This window comes from Myotis yumanensis, unplaced genomic scaffold, assembly GCF_028538775.1.
Source record: "Myotis yumanensis isolate MYYU_CA2020_CCGP unplaced genomic scaffold, mMyoYum1.0.hap1 SCAF_3, whole genome shotgun sequence".
In the NCBI taxonomy this organism is placed as follows: Eukaryota; Metazoa; Chordata; class Mammalia; order Chiroptera; family Vespertilionidae; genus Myotis; species Myotis yumanensis.
The window spans coordinates 3,850,958-3,868,828 of record NW_027223754.1 but is presented as its reverse complement, the minus strand read 5'-3'; the positions used below and the strand labels follow the sequence as shown (position 1 = coordinate 3,868,828).

Sequence of the window (17,871 nt, the reverse complement as noted above, 5' to 3'; positions counted from 1 at the left end):
GAGAATACCTACTTCAGGGGTAGATTGATGCTTTCCTAAAGTCCTTCTATGATCATTTAGAATAGTTATTCACTACCCTTGACACTGATTCCAGAGAATATGTTTTACTAAACACATTGGCATGATCTTGAAGGAAACATATATTTTAAAAAAGTAAATTGGATTTCAGTAAGGTAGATAGGTTGATATGCATATTAATAAATATAGGGATATAATAAGTATGGATAGGATTATAGATATAGATGTCAGCATAGATGTAGATCTAGATATATATGAATAAGGATTGAGAAATAAATTGATACTTGAAACAAATTTTGGACTTTAAAATCCTTGTAATAATTTAAGTAAGTAGATTTAGATGCCATTCACTGCAGTAGAATCTAAACATAATGAAAACTTAAATAACTTTTCTATTATTACTTATAACGAATAGTTGCTTTAGTTTCACGCTAACCTTGGTCATATTCCATATAGACCATTGAAAGGAGGGAAACTATAGGTAGTTGACACATTGAGGATATTAACAGAATATGTGGTAGTGTTTCCACATAATTATAGCACTGACTTAACCATCTTGAAATTAATTTTTTTCATCTTTCAGCTTTTATTTTCTCTCTAGAGCTCTGTATCTGCCTGGCACAATTTAAGCACAGATGCTGCCTGAAATTGAGGTGATGGCATGTCAGAGGGCACGTATTAAAAATCTATCTTTAGTCCAGAAATGATGCCCTCTTCTCAGGGCCTTCCCCTTACGACTTTCACTCTTCATTCATGTACGGTGGCCTTTTAAATAGTACCCTCAAAGAAAGCCCTGGCCTCGGGTTGACTCATGTTATCACACTGCAAACTTACTGAACTTAGTTTTTATTTCTTATATTAAAAAGTCAGTCATTTCGTTAAAGCTGCAGTTTTTGGTGCAATCAACACTAAGCTTCACTAAATATCAGGATGACTATCCCGTGTGGGTGTGACTGTAGACAGACTTTAGGCTTTGTAACAGCCATGTAAGTGGGAAGGACACTTTGACATTTGCTTTGAAACATGCCAATGCATTTACTTTGGGAAAGACCTGAGTTTTAGCCCCTTCCCCAATTTCAAAAATATCTGTTACAGTTACTATTTTACAAAAAAACTATTTGCTTCTTTAAGGTATCAAAAATAATTTTCTTGATCTGTATTTGTAACAATTTGAACCTATAAATTGTCCACTTGATATTTATAGCACCGAGTATTTGCATCTAGAAGACATGCAGTAAGAACCAAGCACTGAAAATGAGGACCCGCAGCAGTAGAATGCCAGTGCCATTGCTTTCTTCTTTTTCCAACAACATAAGCAAGATTATGAAATTATCTGTAGATTGTCATTCTTCTAAATTTTGCTTTACTTTTCCTTCATGGTACAAGGACCATCTGCGGATACACTTTTTCTCCCTAATAGTTACGGGAAAGGGGCAGGTGTGAATCCGTAGACCGGAAACCAGGGAGGAAAAGATTGATGTGCTGACTTGTTTTCGTGTGCCTGCCCAAGACCTGAGGGATGAGTGTAATCTAACAATCATAAATAATAGACACCCTCATCAGCTGGGACGGGCAGGGGATGGTGACAGTCCCTTCACAGGGAGGAAAACCAGCCGTTGCTGCTGCCAATGAACAAAATCGAGGGAGAGCGTTCCTGCAGGCAGCCGAGAAGTGCTGGGAAGGACACTGTATCCGCCACGTCCAAAATGGTTTGCCCACTCAGTCTAAAAAAAACACAAAAGCTTTCCCCCAACAAAAACAGACCCTGAGCCTGGCCAGTAAGCTCAGTGGTTGAGCATCGACCCATGAACCAGGAGGTCACAGCACATGCCCAGGTTGCAGGCTCCATCCCCAGTAGGGGGCGTGCAAGAGGCAGCCAATCAATGATTCTCTGTCATCACTGATGCTTCTATGTCTCTCTCCTTCTCCCTTCCTCTCTGAAATAAATAAAAATACTTTTTTTCCCCTAAACCAGACACTTGAGCATTCACTTATAATTCAAGGGAAAATAGAAGGCAGACATTCATGGGTCCTTCTCCCACTCTCTTTAAAAAAGTTTAGTGATTCTCTCCTTTTTCTCCCTTTCCATGACAATGAGTTGCTAAACTAAGTTTCCTTCTTCTTTCCCAGAACAGTAAATGGCAAACTATTCCGTCATGTGTAAGTTGTTGTTGCATCATGGTGAAATCCTGTTTTAAGTCCTTGCTTATCATTATAGATGTCGTCGTGGCTATTAAACTACTTAAATAGTTCTAGCATCAGGAGAATAAAGCTCTTAAAATAATCTATATCTGTTTTTCTTTTTGTCATCAAAAAATATTAGAAGAAGGTAAGACATGTATTTGTATAGCTAATTAACAGCTAATCAAGCAAAAAGCAGAAGTTAAAGGCATGCAGGTAGTTAGTGTCAGAATCCAAGCTAAATGTAATCTATTTCTCCCCAGCCCTTCAATATTTCCACATCCATTTTACTGTGTTTTATTTAGTTCTTAAATATATCCTTAGCATTCATTCTTTTTATTACAAACTGTCATTTTTCCTTACAAATGATAATGTCTCATAACTTTCACTGCAGATAATTAAATATCTCAAAGAACTCTATGCTATGATTTAGATTCACATTTACATATTCATAAACTCTACATTTAGAAGCAGTGACCTGTTTATGCTTTCAAACGAATTTCAATTGCCGTGTTGACTATGCACAAACACTTGAAATACATTAACATTAAGAATGAGTTAGCTTGTACTGAAACATTTATATACATTCTAGGGGCCCAGTGCATGAATCCGTGCTCCTTGAAAGGAACTGTGGGCTGTGAGGCTGTGGTGGGCACAGGGGTGAGTCTTGGCCCATCCTCCACACCCCAGCCCAGCCCTTCCCATTGCAGAGCAATTGGGGCCAGCACCTGCAGTGGGTGCAAGTGGGGGCAGTGCCATCAGTGGGTGTGAGTGGCAGCTGCTGCCCCGATTGCCCCTCAGGAGCAGGGGGAGGTGGAGAAGTGCTGAGGGGCGATCAGGGCCAACAGCTGCTGCTTGCACCTGTTGATGGCACTGAGCAATCAGGGCGTGGCACACGGGAGCAAAGAATTTTCAGTAACCACCAGAGGCTTGCCCCGATGACAGCAACTAGCACCCTGCCTTGGTCTGGTGCCCCCACTCACCTGCTCCACCATCCAACTGTGGCCAATGCCCACCATGTTCTGCGTGCGCCCCCTGGTGGTCAGTGCGCATGTCAGAGTGAACAGTTGGGTTCTTCCGCAATTCGGTCTATTTGTATATTAGCCTTTTATTATATACAGTTCCAGAGCAACTACTTCAACTGGTCACTTTGGAATAAACAGTGAAGAAAACTAAGCTGTACCCTAAAAGTATTTGTCTTAAAGCTTTACCAGTCTAAGTGAATCACATCCAGGTAAGGCATTAGCTCTGGGGGGTGGCTTCAGCTCATGAGTAAAATGTCAGGAGCTTTGAGGGAGAGAGATAATCTAATCTATCTTGGATCAAAAGGAAACTATAACTTTGAAAATTATACCTCATAAGGAAATCTTGGTTTTATCTCTGTGGCCTGTCTGGCTGTTTTGTTAAATTATATTCTTAAAAGTCAGATGTCATTGACAAAAATAATAAAATGGCCAGCATTTATTTATTAGGGATAACAGAAATTCCCTGCCTTCCTTTCTAAATGTCTCAAGTACATTGTAATGACGTTACAATAGCTACACCTTCACTAGATGATAGGAGTTGTTCACTTTCATTATAAATTGCAGGCACCACTGTTGTAGGTGGGTCTGTCACTGACTTTTCGTCATCATGCAGCTCATGACTGTATATACTAACTCATGTACGTGTGTGTGTGTGTGTGTGTGTGTATCTGTATATATGTAAGTACATCTTCCAGTGACCTTGGTCCTTTGGGACCCACATTTCCACTGTTTCTGTGTATGAATTCAGAAATTGTCATTCCTATTGTCCTTTCCTTTTCCCATTCTAGCTGCTGTACACCATACTTACTATTATAAAAGTTATTTCTACATAGTAGTGCATTTTACAGGGAGGGTTCATCTCAGTGTTAACACACTGGCATGTTTACCTTCAGCTTCCATACTAAGCACCATTATAACTCAGTTAAATTCAATTTGTGATATAACACCATGCCGAATTAAGCATCTGAGATTCTGCATTATTCTAAAATATCGGAAGGGCAGCCTCTTAACTTGAATTTAAACATCTGCATTGAGTGTTAGAACAGGACAAATAAAGACACACAAAACAGTGAAAAGAGGAAGGATAAAAGGAAAGATAGCAAAATTAATGTTTATATCCTTATCTCATTCTTATAGAAATTTATTTCTGATTGAAGATTCCACTCAAGTGTCATTATTTGGTCATTGTACATAAGTAACATGACAAATGCTTTTTATTATGGATAACTACAAGTCATACAAAATCTGGAAAACCCTCTGAAGTAATTTTCCTTTTTATAGCAATTAGAATTTGGCATTTGTTGAAAAACTATCTGAGCAAACTTTTAAATTTATTTATGGAAAAGAATATGAAGATAGCTGTTGTTTGCTGGGGAAAGTTTATAGCCTTACGTTATCTTTTACAAATAGATACAGTGGTAATATCAATTTTTTATTTGAAAAGGAAAGTTAAATGGAAATTAGCAAAATTCATAAGTTGTTATATCATACATTGACAATTCCTAAAATGACTATTAGAGGAAAGTAATTTTAACAAAAGTTATAATTACATTAAAGCTTCAATGGAAATATTTCCCAATCATCTTCAAATAGTAGACCAAAAAGATATTGAAATCTGTACACTAGTTATTAATTTTTATTTTCAGGCTGAACTGACATGTTCTTTATAAATATAATTCTCAGGATACTTCCTCTAATGTTGTTTGAATAATGTGGAGAAAATCTCAAATAAGAATGACATTACTTTTTATGAATATTAATATAAAATTAGAGAGTTCTTATTACTCATGTGAGACCTAATCAAAGGTTTCTTCTTAGAGGAAAATGATATTGCCCTGATATCAGTGTGCTAATACCTCAACAAAACGCACACAGGATTGGTTGCAATATCCATATATTCCTCAGAAAAATATACTTATAGATAAATTTATAAAATATAAAAATGGGTGGAACAAAATCAGAAAAGAATTAGCTACATATGGTGATAATAGATCAAGCATTTCCCTTTATTATTTAAGTAGAGGCCCAGTGCACAAAAATTTGTGCACTTGGGGGGGAGGTCCCTCAGCCCGGCCTATGCCCAGCCTCTTGCAGTCTGGGACCCCTCGGACAATGTCCACCTGCTGGCTTAGGCCCACTCCCTGGGGGATTGGGCCCAAGATGGCAGTCAGATATCCCTCTGGCAGCCTGGGAGCCCTCAGGGGATGTCCACTTACCAGCAGGGAGCAGACCTAAGCTGCAGTCGGACATCCTTAGCTGCTGAGGAGGCAGGAGAGGCTCCCACTACCACCACTGTGCTGGCAGCCATCAGCCTGCCTTGTGGCTGAGCAAAGCTCCCATTGTGGGAGCACACTGACCTCCAGGGGACAGCTCCTGCATTGAGCTGAGCATCTGCCCCTTGGTTGTCAGTGTGTGTCATAGCGACCAGTCATTCCCAGTCTTTCTGCTGTTAGGGTCAATTTGCATATTACCCTTTTATTTTATAGGATAGAGGCCTGGAGCATGGGTGGGGGCCGGCTGGTTTGCTCTGAAGGGTGTCCTGGATCAGGGTGGGGGTCCCGCTGGGGTGCCTGGCCAGCCTGGGTGAGGGGCTGAATGGCTGTTTGCAGCTGGTCACACCCCCTTCAGGGTGGGGGTCCCCACTGGGGTGCCTGGCCAGCCTGTGTGAGGGGCTGATGCCTGTTTGCAGGCTGGTCAAGACCCCCCAGTGGGGACCCTCACCCCATGGAGGTTTGGCCAGCCTGGGTGAGGGGCTAATGGCTGTTTTCAGGCTGGCCACACCCCCTTTAGGGTGGAGGGTCCCCACTGGGGTGCTTGGCCAGTCTGGGTGAGGGACTGAGGGCCATTTTCAGGCTGGCCAAGACCCCTGGTGATGAAAGCTCCCAGCCTCTCCTTTTTTTCTTTTTTTTTCTGGGATTTATTTACCTTCTATAATTGAAACTTTGTAGCCTTGAGAGGAGCTCAGAGCCGGCCAGGGTGGGTGGGAGGGAAGCTTGGCTTCCTTCATCTCCAGGGGAACCCAAGCCTCCTGCTTGCTCCAGCTCCGTGGTTGCTGGTCGCCATCTTGGTTAGGTTAATTTGCATATAGTCGCTCTGATTAGCTGGTGGGCATGGCTTAAGGTGTAGCGAAGGTATGGTCAATTTGCATGTTTGTTTTTTATTAGTGTAGATAAAATTATTATGTTACAGAATTGTCTTTTTTAATTTTTAAAAAATATTGATTTCAGAGGAAGGGAGAGAGAGAGAAACATTGATGAGAGAGAATCATTGATTGGCTGCCTTCTGCATGCCCCTATTGGGGAAAGAGTCTAGAGTCTGCAACCCAGGCATGTGCCCTGACCAGGAATCATCATGACCTCCTGGTTCATGGGTCAATGCTAAACCACTGAGCAACACGAGCCAGACAAACTGTCTTGATTGCTGACAGATGAAAATAAGAGCTTGACCTTCACTGTAAAACTCCAGTCATGTCCTGTGGTGAAGCTTCTCTTTCAGGGGACCCCAATATGTTAGTCTTCCGCCATCCCCCCCCCCCCCCAGTAAAAATGTTACCAAAGTCCTCCACTCAATCCTAACCCTCTGTACAAATCAACCTGAGGGGAATGCTTCCCCAGTTTCAAATCCATGAAGCCAAAGCTAGTTTACTCTTGAGTTTAGTTCCTTATTTAAATTCTAAAAAGTTTATCAGGCTGTCCAACAGGAGCAGAGAAAGCAAATGAGAGTGAGCTGCCTTCTGACGTGCTAAATTATCCTGCTGCACCAACACGGAAAGTCTAATTCCTCTTGCTCTAACTTCAGACAGCAGAGCCAGAGAAGATAAATAAGTCCACCCCTTGTCACAGAAGCAAAAGAAGCAAATGGATTCCTTCACAAGTTTCCCCTCTCCTTCCTTGCTCAACCCCCTTCACTTGGGGCTGAATTTGAACAAAGATTTTAGATGGAGGACTTTGGATACTGGGCTGGATTTGGTACCTACATTTGGTGAAACCAAACATGATTACAATAATTTGGCAAGGACATAGAGGATTGAAAGTAGGATAAGAATAAGTGTTTGATTGGCTGGGTGATAAGCTACCATAAATTAATAGAAATAACCAATGTATTTGGACAGTAGAACTGGCAATAATTAGTTATTTGCTTTGTTTTTTAAATTGTAACTCCTTTATCTTCATAAAAGTAGATAACAAGCTATGCTTTAGCAAAGATGTATCACTCATTTTCTAAACCAATGGCTTGACTTTTATTTTTTCCTTCTGCTTCAGTGGAGAAATTCTGATTTCTCACTTTCCTGGGCTAACACCAAGGTTGGGAAACAGAAACTTGATCTGCAGGTTGGTCAGCTTCTGACAACCACTTCCCCTACAACTCCTATCTGACTAGGCAGATGCATCCATCCACCCACGTATTCATGCTGGCGTCAGTGCAGCTAGTACTTCATGATCACCTCTTTATACGAGCACTAAATAGAAAGCAATGGGAAAATAATAGGAGCAGTATGCTTTCAAAGAACTTAGACTATTGTGAGCCATAAAAATATACACAATATTTGATGCATATAGTTCTGTCTTATGAGGACAATAAACAAGATGAGGAAAATAGTCTGGGAAAGTAAAGTAAAAGTCTTTTTTATCATTATACTAGAGGCCCAATGCATGAAATTCATGCAAGAGTAAGCCTTCACAGCTGCAGGCAACTGCCTGGATTCCTCCCTTGAAGCCATGGTGGCTGCAGCCCTGGCTTAGTCCAGAAGGACGTCCGGTCTAATTAGCATATTACACTTTTATAATTATAGATATATGGCAGTCTAAATGTCTTAGAGCCCTGGAAATAGTGCAATAGTGCCAGGGGCTGGAGCGGGGAGAGTGTTTGGGGAGTAGCATGTGAAGTCTGGAAGAAAGCGGAGAGCATTGGTGTTAGAGGCGCACTCAGCGAGTTAACTCGGCTAGCTCCATGGGACATCCCTGGGGTACAAGGAAATGAGAGTATCCGTTGCTGAGATACAAGCAAAACTTCTGAATTCTAAGTGAAAGCACAAGTTCTGACTATGTAGGCCTTTGTTATAGCCACATATACACTATATAGAACATATGCTGCATTTCCACTGGAAGGTGACATATCCTACCAGCAATCAAGAGTAACTTTTGTACTGTTATGCAGAACCAATTTAGGTCTAACGTGGTAAAATGATAAATTCCACAATTGCATTAAGAAAAGTAACTCCCAATTGATCTTTCCAATGGCTTTATTGAATGTAACCTTGCAAAAGGGCATGAAGTCCAATAAGTTTGTGTCTATGTGAATTGACTGTGGCTGGAATTTTGGCATTACATAGATAGAACTGTGCCTTCTTCTTTAATTACATAATTTTTTAAAAAGAATATTTTATGGCCTTAATTGTAGATCTGACTGAATTTCAGTTTGGAGGAACTAAATGCTAGCAACATTTTATATGAGTTTATATTATGTTATCATAGAAAATGTCATGTCAATGTTTTAAGACTTAGCTTCTTAGAAACCTGGTACTTTCGTGTTTAAATCAACTATCATGAGAAATAATTTATCGGCAATAAAGCGTGTCAATTTTAGGTTTACAGTTTGATGAATTTTGACAAATGTGTGCAACCACCAATAAAATTTCCATCCTTTAAAAAAATTCTTAGAAATATGCACTTTTGTAGTCAATTTTGATATGCTTTCCATCACTAAAACAGCTCTGCCTGTTGTAGAACTTACTAGAAATGAGTTATACCACCTTTGCAGCATTACTGTACCTGTAGTCTGTATGTATTTACTGCTGAGGGACATATATAATGTGTGGATAGAACCCAATTTGTTTATCCATTCACAATTAATGAACATTTGCGTTGTTCTCAGGTTTGTGATCTTACGAATAAGGCAGCTATGAACACGTACGAACAATACTTTTTGTTCTAACACCTCATGCATAAAAATTGAAGAATGGAATAGCTGAATCATATAGAATATACACATTTCACCTTAGAAAACACTGTTTCCTACCAAAAATGTCTAGCATTCCAGTTACTCCAAATCTTCACCAACAATTAGTTCTAAGTTTTAAAAAGTTTAGCTATTATAATAGATATGTAGCAGCATCTCACTATATATTTATGTTATTGTAAATTTAACACTTTTTGGCATATGAAACCATCATTCCAATCAGGATACTAAACTTCTATCACTTCCAAAGTTCTTTTTGTATAATCCCTTCCTCCCATCCCTCTCTGCCAATCTCTTCCATTCCCAGGCAAAACACTAGTTTTATTTTTGTCAGTAGAGTTTGTATTTCTTAGACTTTTTAATAAGTGGAATCATAGAGCATGAGGCTCTTTTAAATATGTTATATTTATATTATCACAGGCCCACCTCAAGAAACAAGAAATGCTTCATATAAATAATCTAACAGTTTACCTTAAAGAAATATAAAAGAAAGAACACAGCCCAAAGTCAGTAGAAGGAAATACTAAAACTTAGAGCATAATTAAATGAAATAGAAAAAGGCAATAGAAAAACATTAATAAAACAAAGAGCTTGTTCTTTGTAAAGATAAATAACATTAACAAACCCTTTGTTAGACTCACCAGAGAAAAGCAGAAAAAAGACTCAAATAAAATCAGAAATGAAAGAGGAGCAGTTACAACGGACATCACAGATATACAAAGGATCTTGTAAGAACACGGTGAAACACTACACCACCAAATTTGATAACCTGGGAGGGAGGGATGGACAAGTTATTAGAAATATAGACAACCATGCAGAACAGGAAAAGCTGGATAAACTGACAGGAAGGAAATTTATACAACAATCAAAAACTTCCCAAAAAACAAAAGTGCAGGACCAGATGGCTTCACCGGTAAGTTCTACCACACATTCAAAGATTTAACACTGTACCTATTTTTCTCAAACTCTTCCAGAGATGGGATACTACCTCAGGTTAACATTGCCCTTAGGAAGGCCTGTATTTCTCATGAATATAGATCCTCAAATCCTCAACAGAAGACCAGCAAAGTGAATACAACAAAATGACAACACACTAAGAAGGTAATACATCAATTTACCTGTGACCTCTTTGTACAGATCATTTGATTCTAAGTTTGTACATCAGTCTGTTTTGACCTTTACAATGTCTGACTAAAAATTACCAATTCGCATCATTACTTAAAAATATTCTTGGAAAATAAAATAAAATTTTAAATGTAATAAGCAAATAAGTTTTCTTTGGGGTACATATATTGTATGTGAAATATTGTAATGTTATTACCAATATTGAGGAGTATCTTCAGTGCAGTGATTAAATTAATTGATCTTTGTTTAGATGCACAGCCACATTCATTTTAAAAATGTTTTTCTCACTATTGCATTACTAGATATAAATGTACATTAAATCTTTTCAAAATAAACAACTTCTTTAAGATGTACATAATGCGAAAGTAAGGCAAACAAGGTAAGAGAGTGGAGTAATGATAATCCAGATTATATAGTTGTATATTGTCTAGGCCAGTGATGGCAAACCTTTTGAGCTCGGCGTGTCAGCATTTTGAAAAACCCTAACTTAACTCTGGTGCCATGTCACATATAGAAATTTTTTGATATTTGCAACCATAGTAAAACAAAGATTTATATTTTTGATATTTATTTTATATATTTAAATGACATTTAACAAAGAAAAATCAACCAAAAAAATGAATTCGCGTGTCACCTCTGACACGCATGTCATAGGTTCGCCATCACTGGTCTAGGCTTTGCTTTGAGCTGTAGCTCGGACAATACCCAAATTGAAGAACTTAGTTAAGATTTCAACTTACTCATTTGCAAAAGGGGGTGAAGACTACCTGCTTCATAGAGATATTATGAGAATTAAATGAAATAAAGTTTTTGCCACAGTATCTGGCACATCATAAATGTTCAATAAATGTCAGAATATATCATTATCTTTAAAATATATTTTTATTTATTTCAGAGAGGGAATGAGAGATAGAAACATCAATGATGGAAGAGAATCATTGATTGGCTGCCTTCTGCACGTCTCACACTGAGGATCGAGCCTGCAACCCGGGCATATGCCCCGACCAGGAATGGAATCATGACCTCCTAGTTTATAGCTCAAAGCTCAACCACAGAATCATGCTGTCTCGGCTCATTATGTAGTTATTAATAGAAAGTAAATCAATTAAGAGCTACACAACACTGGGGAAGGAGGTTAGGATGATTTTGTTGGTTTATCACAAAATCACCTGCCCACCCCCACAATCAAGACTGATCTTCTTCCTCACCAGAGAGGCAGCCTCCTCTTCCTTCTGAATAATACTGAAATCACTAAGGATAGCTTGATCTGACCATCCAGTGTGAGGATGAAGGAAAAGGATAGACCCTGCTAGGAAATCCCAAAATCAGCAGGTATGAAAACATTTCACAAAGTGGTTTATTTATTCTCAATACTAGAGGCCCAGTGCACGAAATTCATGCATGGAGGGGGGGCTCCCTCAGCCCAGCCTGCACCCACTTTAATCGGGAACCCCTCAGGGGATGTCCAGCGGTCGGACACCCCCTCACAATCTGGGACCTCTGGCTCCTAACCACTAACCTGCCTGCCTGCCTGATTGCCCCTAACCCCTCTGCCTTCCTGATTGCCCCTAACCCTTCTGCCTGCCTGCCTGATCACACCTAACCTCTCTGCCTGCCTGCCTGATCGAGCCCCCAACATCTCCCCCTGCTGGCCTGATCGCACTTCCAACTGCTTCTGCCTGCCTGTTCACCCCTAACTGCCCTCCCCTGCCAGCCTGATCGCTCCCAACTGCCCTCCTCTGCTGGCCAATTTGGTTCTGATTGGTCAGTTTCTATGCCAGTCAGCATCAAAAGCTCTGCCTCCTAGACAGCCATTGGCTCCTCACAGTTGACCCAGATTTGGTTCTAATTGGTCAGTAGTTTCTATGCCAGTCAGTGTCAAAAGCTCCACCTCCTAGGCAGCCATTGGCTCCTCACAGCTGACCCAGATTTGGTTCTGATTGGTCAGTTTCTATGCCAGTCAGTGTCTCTGGGCCTATCAACAGGGCCTTATCAGAAAGGCAGTGCTGATTAGCAGCCCCAGTGGAGGCCTGGAGAGAAATGGAGGTGTGGCTGTTTTCCAGCCAGGGAGAGAAAGAGAGGCAAATTCTGATCAATGGCTACCACAAAGGCTTATGGATCAGACCCTGCCCACCCCCCGCCCCCCTCTCTGCAGGCCTCTCTCTGGGCCTTATCTGCAGCCAACTAGGCAGTCAGTGCTGGGTCTGGGTGCCCTCAGCGCCCCAGTCAGTGCTGGGTCACCACGGCAACCCAGCACTGACCTCTGGTCTGGTCCAGCCTTCCATTGTTACAACCCTGGCTCTTCATTATATAGATAACTCTCCACTCCCTGATAGTTTATTGCTCTAGCCCAGCCTGGGCAAACTACGGCCCGCAGGCCAGATCCGGCCCATTTGAAATGAATAAAACTAAAAAAAAAAAAGACCATACCCTTTTATGTAATGATGTTTACTTTGAATTTATATTAGTTCACACAAACACTCCATCCATGCTTTTGTTCTGGCCCTCCGGTCCAGTTTAAGAACCCATTGTGGCCCTCGAGTCAAAAAGTTTGCCCACCCCTGCTCTAGCCTTTTATTGGAATCTTGAAATTGGGCCATTACCTTATGCAAATGTTATTTCCAAAATTAAAGTTAAAGTAGATTATAATGGATCATGTTTGTAGTGAAAATATGCATAAAATATTGATAGAAAAACATTCTTCTGAGAATGTCAAGATTGAAAGTTGCATCTTCCTGAATTAAGTTCTTAGTACCAGGTGAAGATATTTAATGCATAATAGCATTATGCAAAGTGTTTCAACTGGATTTAAAATCCTCATTGCATAATTTTATGATTACCTGAAAAAAGATTAAAAAACATAACTTTGTTTTTTAAATATTATGTCTGATACATACGGTGACCCCAAAGCCTAGATTTAAGCTAATATTTGCATGGCTTTTATTTTATCAATGTTTCATTCTACTGTTCTGAAAAATTTTGCATTTCAGTGTCCTCAAAAAAAACAAAAATAATATATTTTTAAAAATCTTACATTTACTGGGTAAACATTTTGAGGAGTAATCATGCTCTCCAATATAGTTTCCAGTCTTCAGGCACTAAAACAGAAATTTTATCTGTGATTATATTGCCCCATGAGGAGGCCTCTAGCACACATCAAAGGGAGCATCCAACAGTGATTCTTGAATTAAGTAGAAAAACTTCCACACCACACTCAAAAAAGAGAAAAAGACGTTGATAGCTAGTTGTCTTATTTATAATCAGTGCAAAGCTATAGTTATTTTAGTAGACAAAGAGCCACCAGAAACCATCTCTGACTAGAGACACCCTTTTATCAGTTTGGTGAAGCACGCAAGCAAGAGATGCCAGGCATTGTGCAACGGGTATTTATTCTTCCCACACACACTCCTCCTGAGCAGCGGGCTCTACTGTAAGCACATCCCTACAGAACATATCACTAGTTTGTCAGAACTGTGTCTACTTGGCTCACAAGCAATTTCTTTTTTGATGTGTTCGCTTTATTACTTCTTAAACTATTGGAATCTATTACAATTTAGACCTCACTGTGAAGCAAGAAACATCATTTTGCTACTTGATGGGAAATACCAAAAAGGAAAGTTCATAAACGAAGACAAACTGTTTGAAACTTCAATAAAAGCTTTAGAAAGTTATATTTTTAAAATACAGTACTTTGAAGGGTTTTTCTTATTTCATGGAGAATTTTCTTTCTCTGGACACGATCTTATAAGACTCAGACTAATAAGTGGCCACACAGTGATGGGTACTTCTTCCAGCCCAGGGTGGGCAAGGGGTCTCTTGTTTCAGGGATTACAGCTGGAAACATAGCGGTATTTGATCTAATAGCAGGCCAACTATATAGAAAGTATTTCAATTTGAAATGACAAAAATTGTGTGTGTGTGTGTGTGTGTGTGTATATGACATGTAATATTTTCAATAATAAATAATTATTTAAAAAATAAAGTGGGGATATTATGTAAAAAACTAGTGGCCTGGTGCACAAATTTGTGCACATTGAAAGGAAATTAATTAGAAGAAATGTTTTAATATTGGCATTTGCCCTTTCTCTATAATAGTAGTGTCAACCAAATTCATGATTGACAATGACAGATTGAAGCACACGTGTGCGATTGGTGGTAGCGAGAGCTTTATATGTATGGTGCATGTGGGAGTCAACTTAGCCTTTTATATAGAATAAACTTGCTTAATTTTACCTCCTTTCTGATTTAGCTAAACTTTTTCCAGCCCAGTGAAGCACCCCAACTTCTCTTTCAGGTAATTGTCAGCACCACAGCAGTAAATATCAACATGAAGCAGATTATTATTGTAGATCACTTAGGGAGAACAAAGGGTAAAATATTTAACTGCAGCAGTGTTTGACTATATTCTGCGCAGTGAGAAAATGTGAAGTCATTTTCAAGGTCCACCATTTCTTACCTCTTTTCAGTTGGGTCAAGTTTCTAAGCTTTCTAAATCTCCATTTTCTGGCTAATGAAAAGAAAATAGGATTCCACCAAGTCTCCTATCTACCTACCTACTCCAGGACTTCTCTGAGGATCAAATGAGATGAAGCACAGGAAAACCCTTCACAGATATGTGGTTACAGTGTAAAATGTTTCCACCTGTATAACGCAAGTTGTGTTCCTGGGATGAAGAAACTCCAAGGAGGCTAGTCACTAGGGAGAGGAAGCCGAGAGTTGTTATGTGATGTCATTAGTCAGACGGACACTTAGCATATTAGCCATATATATATATATATGTATATATATATATATATATTTGTATATATTAAACACAGCTGACTTCTAAGGAATGTGGATACTTTTAAATTATCAAGCACCTTGATGAATTTGGAAATGCAAATATAAAATAAGTATTAGGGGGAAAAAAAGACAGTGAAGTGGTCTACATAGTATTAAAGAAAATAATTTAGGCTTTTGAGGACAATCAAAGTTGGACAAAGGAGGGAGAGAATGAAATGATATTAGTGAAGTGGGAATTGGCTGAGCAGTACATGAGGCAAAGGAAGTGTGGGGACCTTTCTGAGAGCGAGGCGAGTGAGATCATTATTGTTCAATCAAGCTGTTCCCTCAGATCTTTTCAGTAGGCTGTCCAGTAATAACTCCTACTCTCATACATGCTTTGTGCAGGGAGCTTTACTTCTTAAAAAGTAGTTCCTCTTGTGGGAAGGAAATAAATTCGGGATAAAACCAAATTTTCTTATGTGGGGCTCCACAATGTAAAATGAATTCAATAATTACAGAAGGCGGAACCAAAGCCCAGGGAAGACATGACACTGTAGGTCCTGAACGTATATTAGGTATTTACCTCGGGCCTCTTCACAGGTGTTGAATGGGCTTGAAAAAAGCAGACCTACATTTCAAGGGACCAGGACATGGCCATTGATAATGAGTTTCATTCTTTCATTGTTATTTTCAAAAATAGTACTCAGAGATCAAGTGACAATGTGGAATAATAAAATAAGGCAAATGTCCTTTGGAGGTATCTACATGAAAGCATGCATATAAGGAAAATGGAAAATTATAAAAGTCTATTAATTTAATATGGAAAATGGCATAAATCCCAAGTGATAATTAGCTATAGTTAGATCAGCTTCTCAATTAAAGAAGAGAAAATAGAATAGGGAGACATACCATTAGAGCAAAAGGGAATCATTTGAGCATCAAAGGGTTTTAAGAAGGCTTTAGAAATAGTTGGTGAAATATCCAATGCTATCATTATCAAGATGCAAAAACTCCACTGTGAATTTAAAATTTCAGTCAACTAATGGTCAAAAATATCACACAGCTTTCAAAGACCATATACCTTGTAGGTGACACAGCAGGAACTGGAAGTGTCTGATTGTCTTCAGAGTGTGAATACGCTTTATTACAGCATGCTATCTAAGCAATTTCTAAATTTAGGCATTTTTACATTCTTAAATGTGAGACACAATTGGACCGTGAAATTTAGACTTTTTTTTCCTACCTCTCCTCTAACTGGTCTTGTAATTTTTCCATAATAATTAAAAAAATACTTCTCTGTATTTCATATTATTATTTTTGGATTGAAATTCTGGTTAAATCCTCTCCTTCTCATTCTGTATTCTGTTCTGTTCTCTAACTCCTCAATTCTTAATACCAGTCTTTAAGTTATTTTTTTTCTGTTTTCTTGTTCAAAAATCAAATTCTGCAGCTGCTTATAATTCCTCTGCAGGTGCCAGTAATAGATAATTATTCCCTATGGGTTTCTAGTATAATTCCACCCGGCTCATTTATCACATACAATTACATCTATTCTGCTTTTTAAATGTTTTTTTGTTTTGTTTCTGGTAGTCTTACAAGAAATGCCATTATATCAATTTTCAACTAACATCTGTGGATAAAAAGCATTAGAATACAAAAGAAATGTCTTCAGGGTGCAGCTCAACATTATGTTTCTTTCTTCGCTGCTTAAATAGCACTGCACTCATTTTATTGTCTTGAAATTTTAGAGGAAAAAATGGGGAAAAACAAAGCTTATTATGCCACAATAAAACTTGATAGAGTATGGTTCACTATTAAGGACTTTAGGTTGGCAAGAGAGGAAATAAAGAATAGTGATTCGTGGTACAAAGTTCTCACAATAAAAAGCAGCTACAGCCTTCACCCTTTTTTTAAGTATAAAATCAAGCAATGGCAGAAACTCCCTTAAGAACTTTCTCCCAGTAACTCCCAAGGATGCTGTGAGTACACACACGTACTTGAGAATGATAGATAACGTCAAATAGGAATAGAATGTGCTTGACAAATATTGATATTGGGCCCTCATGTTACGTTTTTAAAGGAAAAAACAATGGTAACTACTTCAGCCTAACATGCTTATATGGAAATCTTTATTTTTAAGTTAGTAGATTTGTGTTTTGCATCACAAGCTAGCATGTATGATTTTAAATGGGCCCGGGAGGAATGTTGCTTGAAAATGGAATTGATGACAAAGGCCCCTTCTGATAACAGAATAACAGTGTCCTTATGAGTTGCTTACCTGAGTCAACAGAAGAAAGTTTGCATGAAAATATCTTGAGAATCAGGATTGTAAACAGAAATTCCTTTATAACAGAATGGTAAAAATTGGGAAATTTTGGCATAAAAACATAATTGAGTTTGCCTGAATGTGTAAATTCAGAATAAAAGGTAGAATATGAGAAATTTTGTTGCCATTTTGGAAGAAATATTTTTGAGAACATTTGCAAGAATCCACAAAGATATCTAGAATTTGGGATTTCAATATTAAGGAAGGTATATGATCCCAGGTTATTCTAGAGAAAATTTCAGAGGATCAAATTATTTCCGGTTAACTGGAGGGGATGGAGGATTTGAAGAATCAGCCTGTATCAGTTGGTTTATGAGAGAATTTAATTTTTGCTCTGAGGTGGGAAGGAAAGGGAAGGTATCTTTCTGATGATTCTTCAGGTGCATGAGTGAGCAGCACAGATATAAGAGACCAGAGAATATATGATCTTTCCCATATTCAACTATGCCCTAGGGCAGTGATGGCAAACCTTTT

The 17,871-nt window shown here is 38.8% G+C and overlaps 1 long non-coding RNA gene across 1 annotated transcript in view; it reads left to right on the top strand.

The window, feature by feature from the left end:
- LOC139004826 (uncharacterized) overlaps window positions 1-12,411 on the top strand; it is a 78,000-nt gene extending 65,589 nt beyond the window's left edge. Inside the window, exons 2-3 of the long non-coding RNA XR_011470604.1 lie at window positions 10,157-10,283; window positions 11,203-12,411. This is a non-coding gene — a long non-coding RNA (uncharacterized lncRNA). The remainder of the gene's footprint in view (window positions 1-10,156; window positions 10,284-11,202) is intronic.
- The last annotated feature ends 5,460 nt before the right edge of the window (window positions 12,412-17,871 follow it).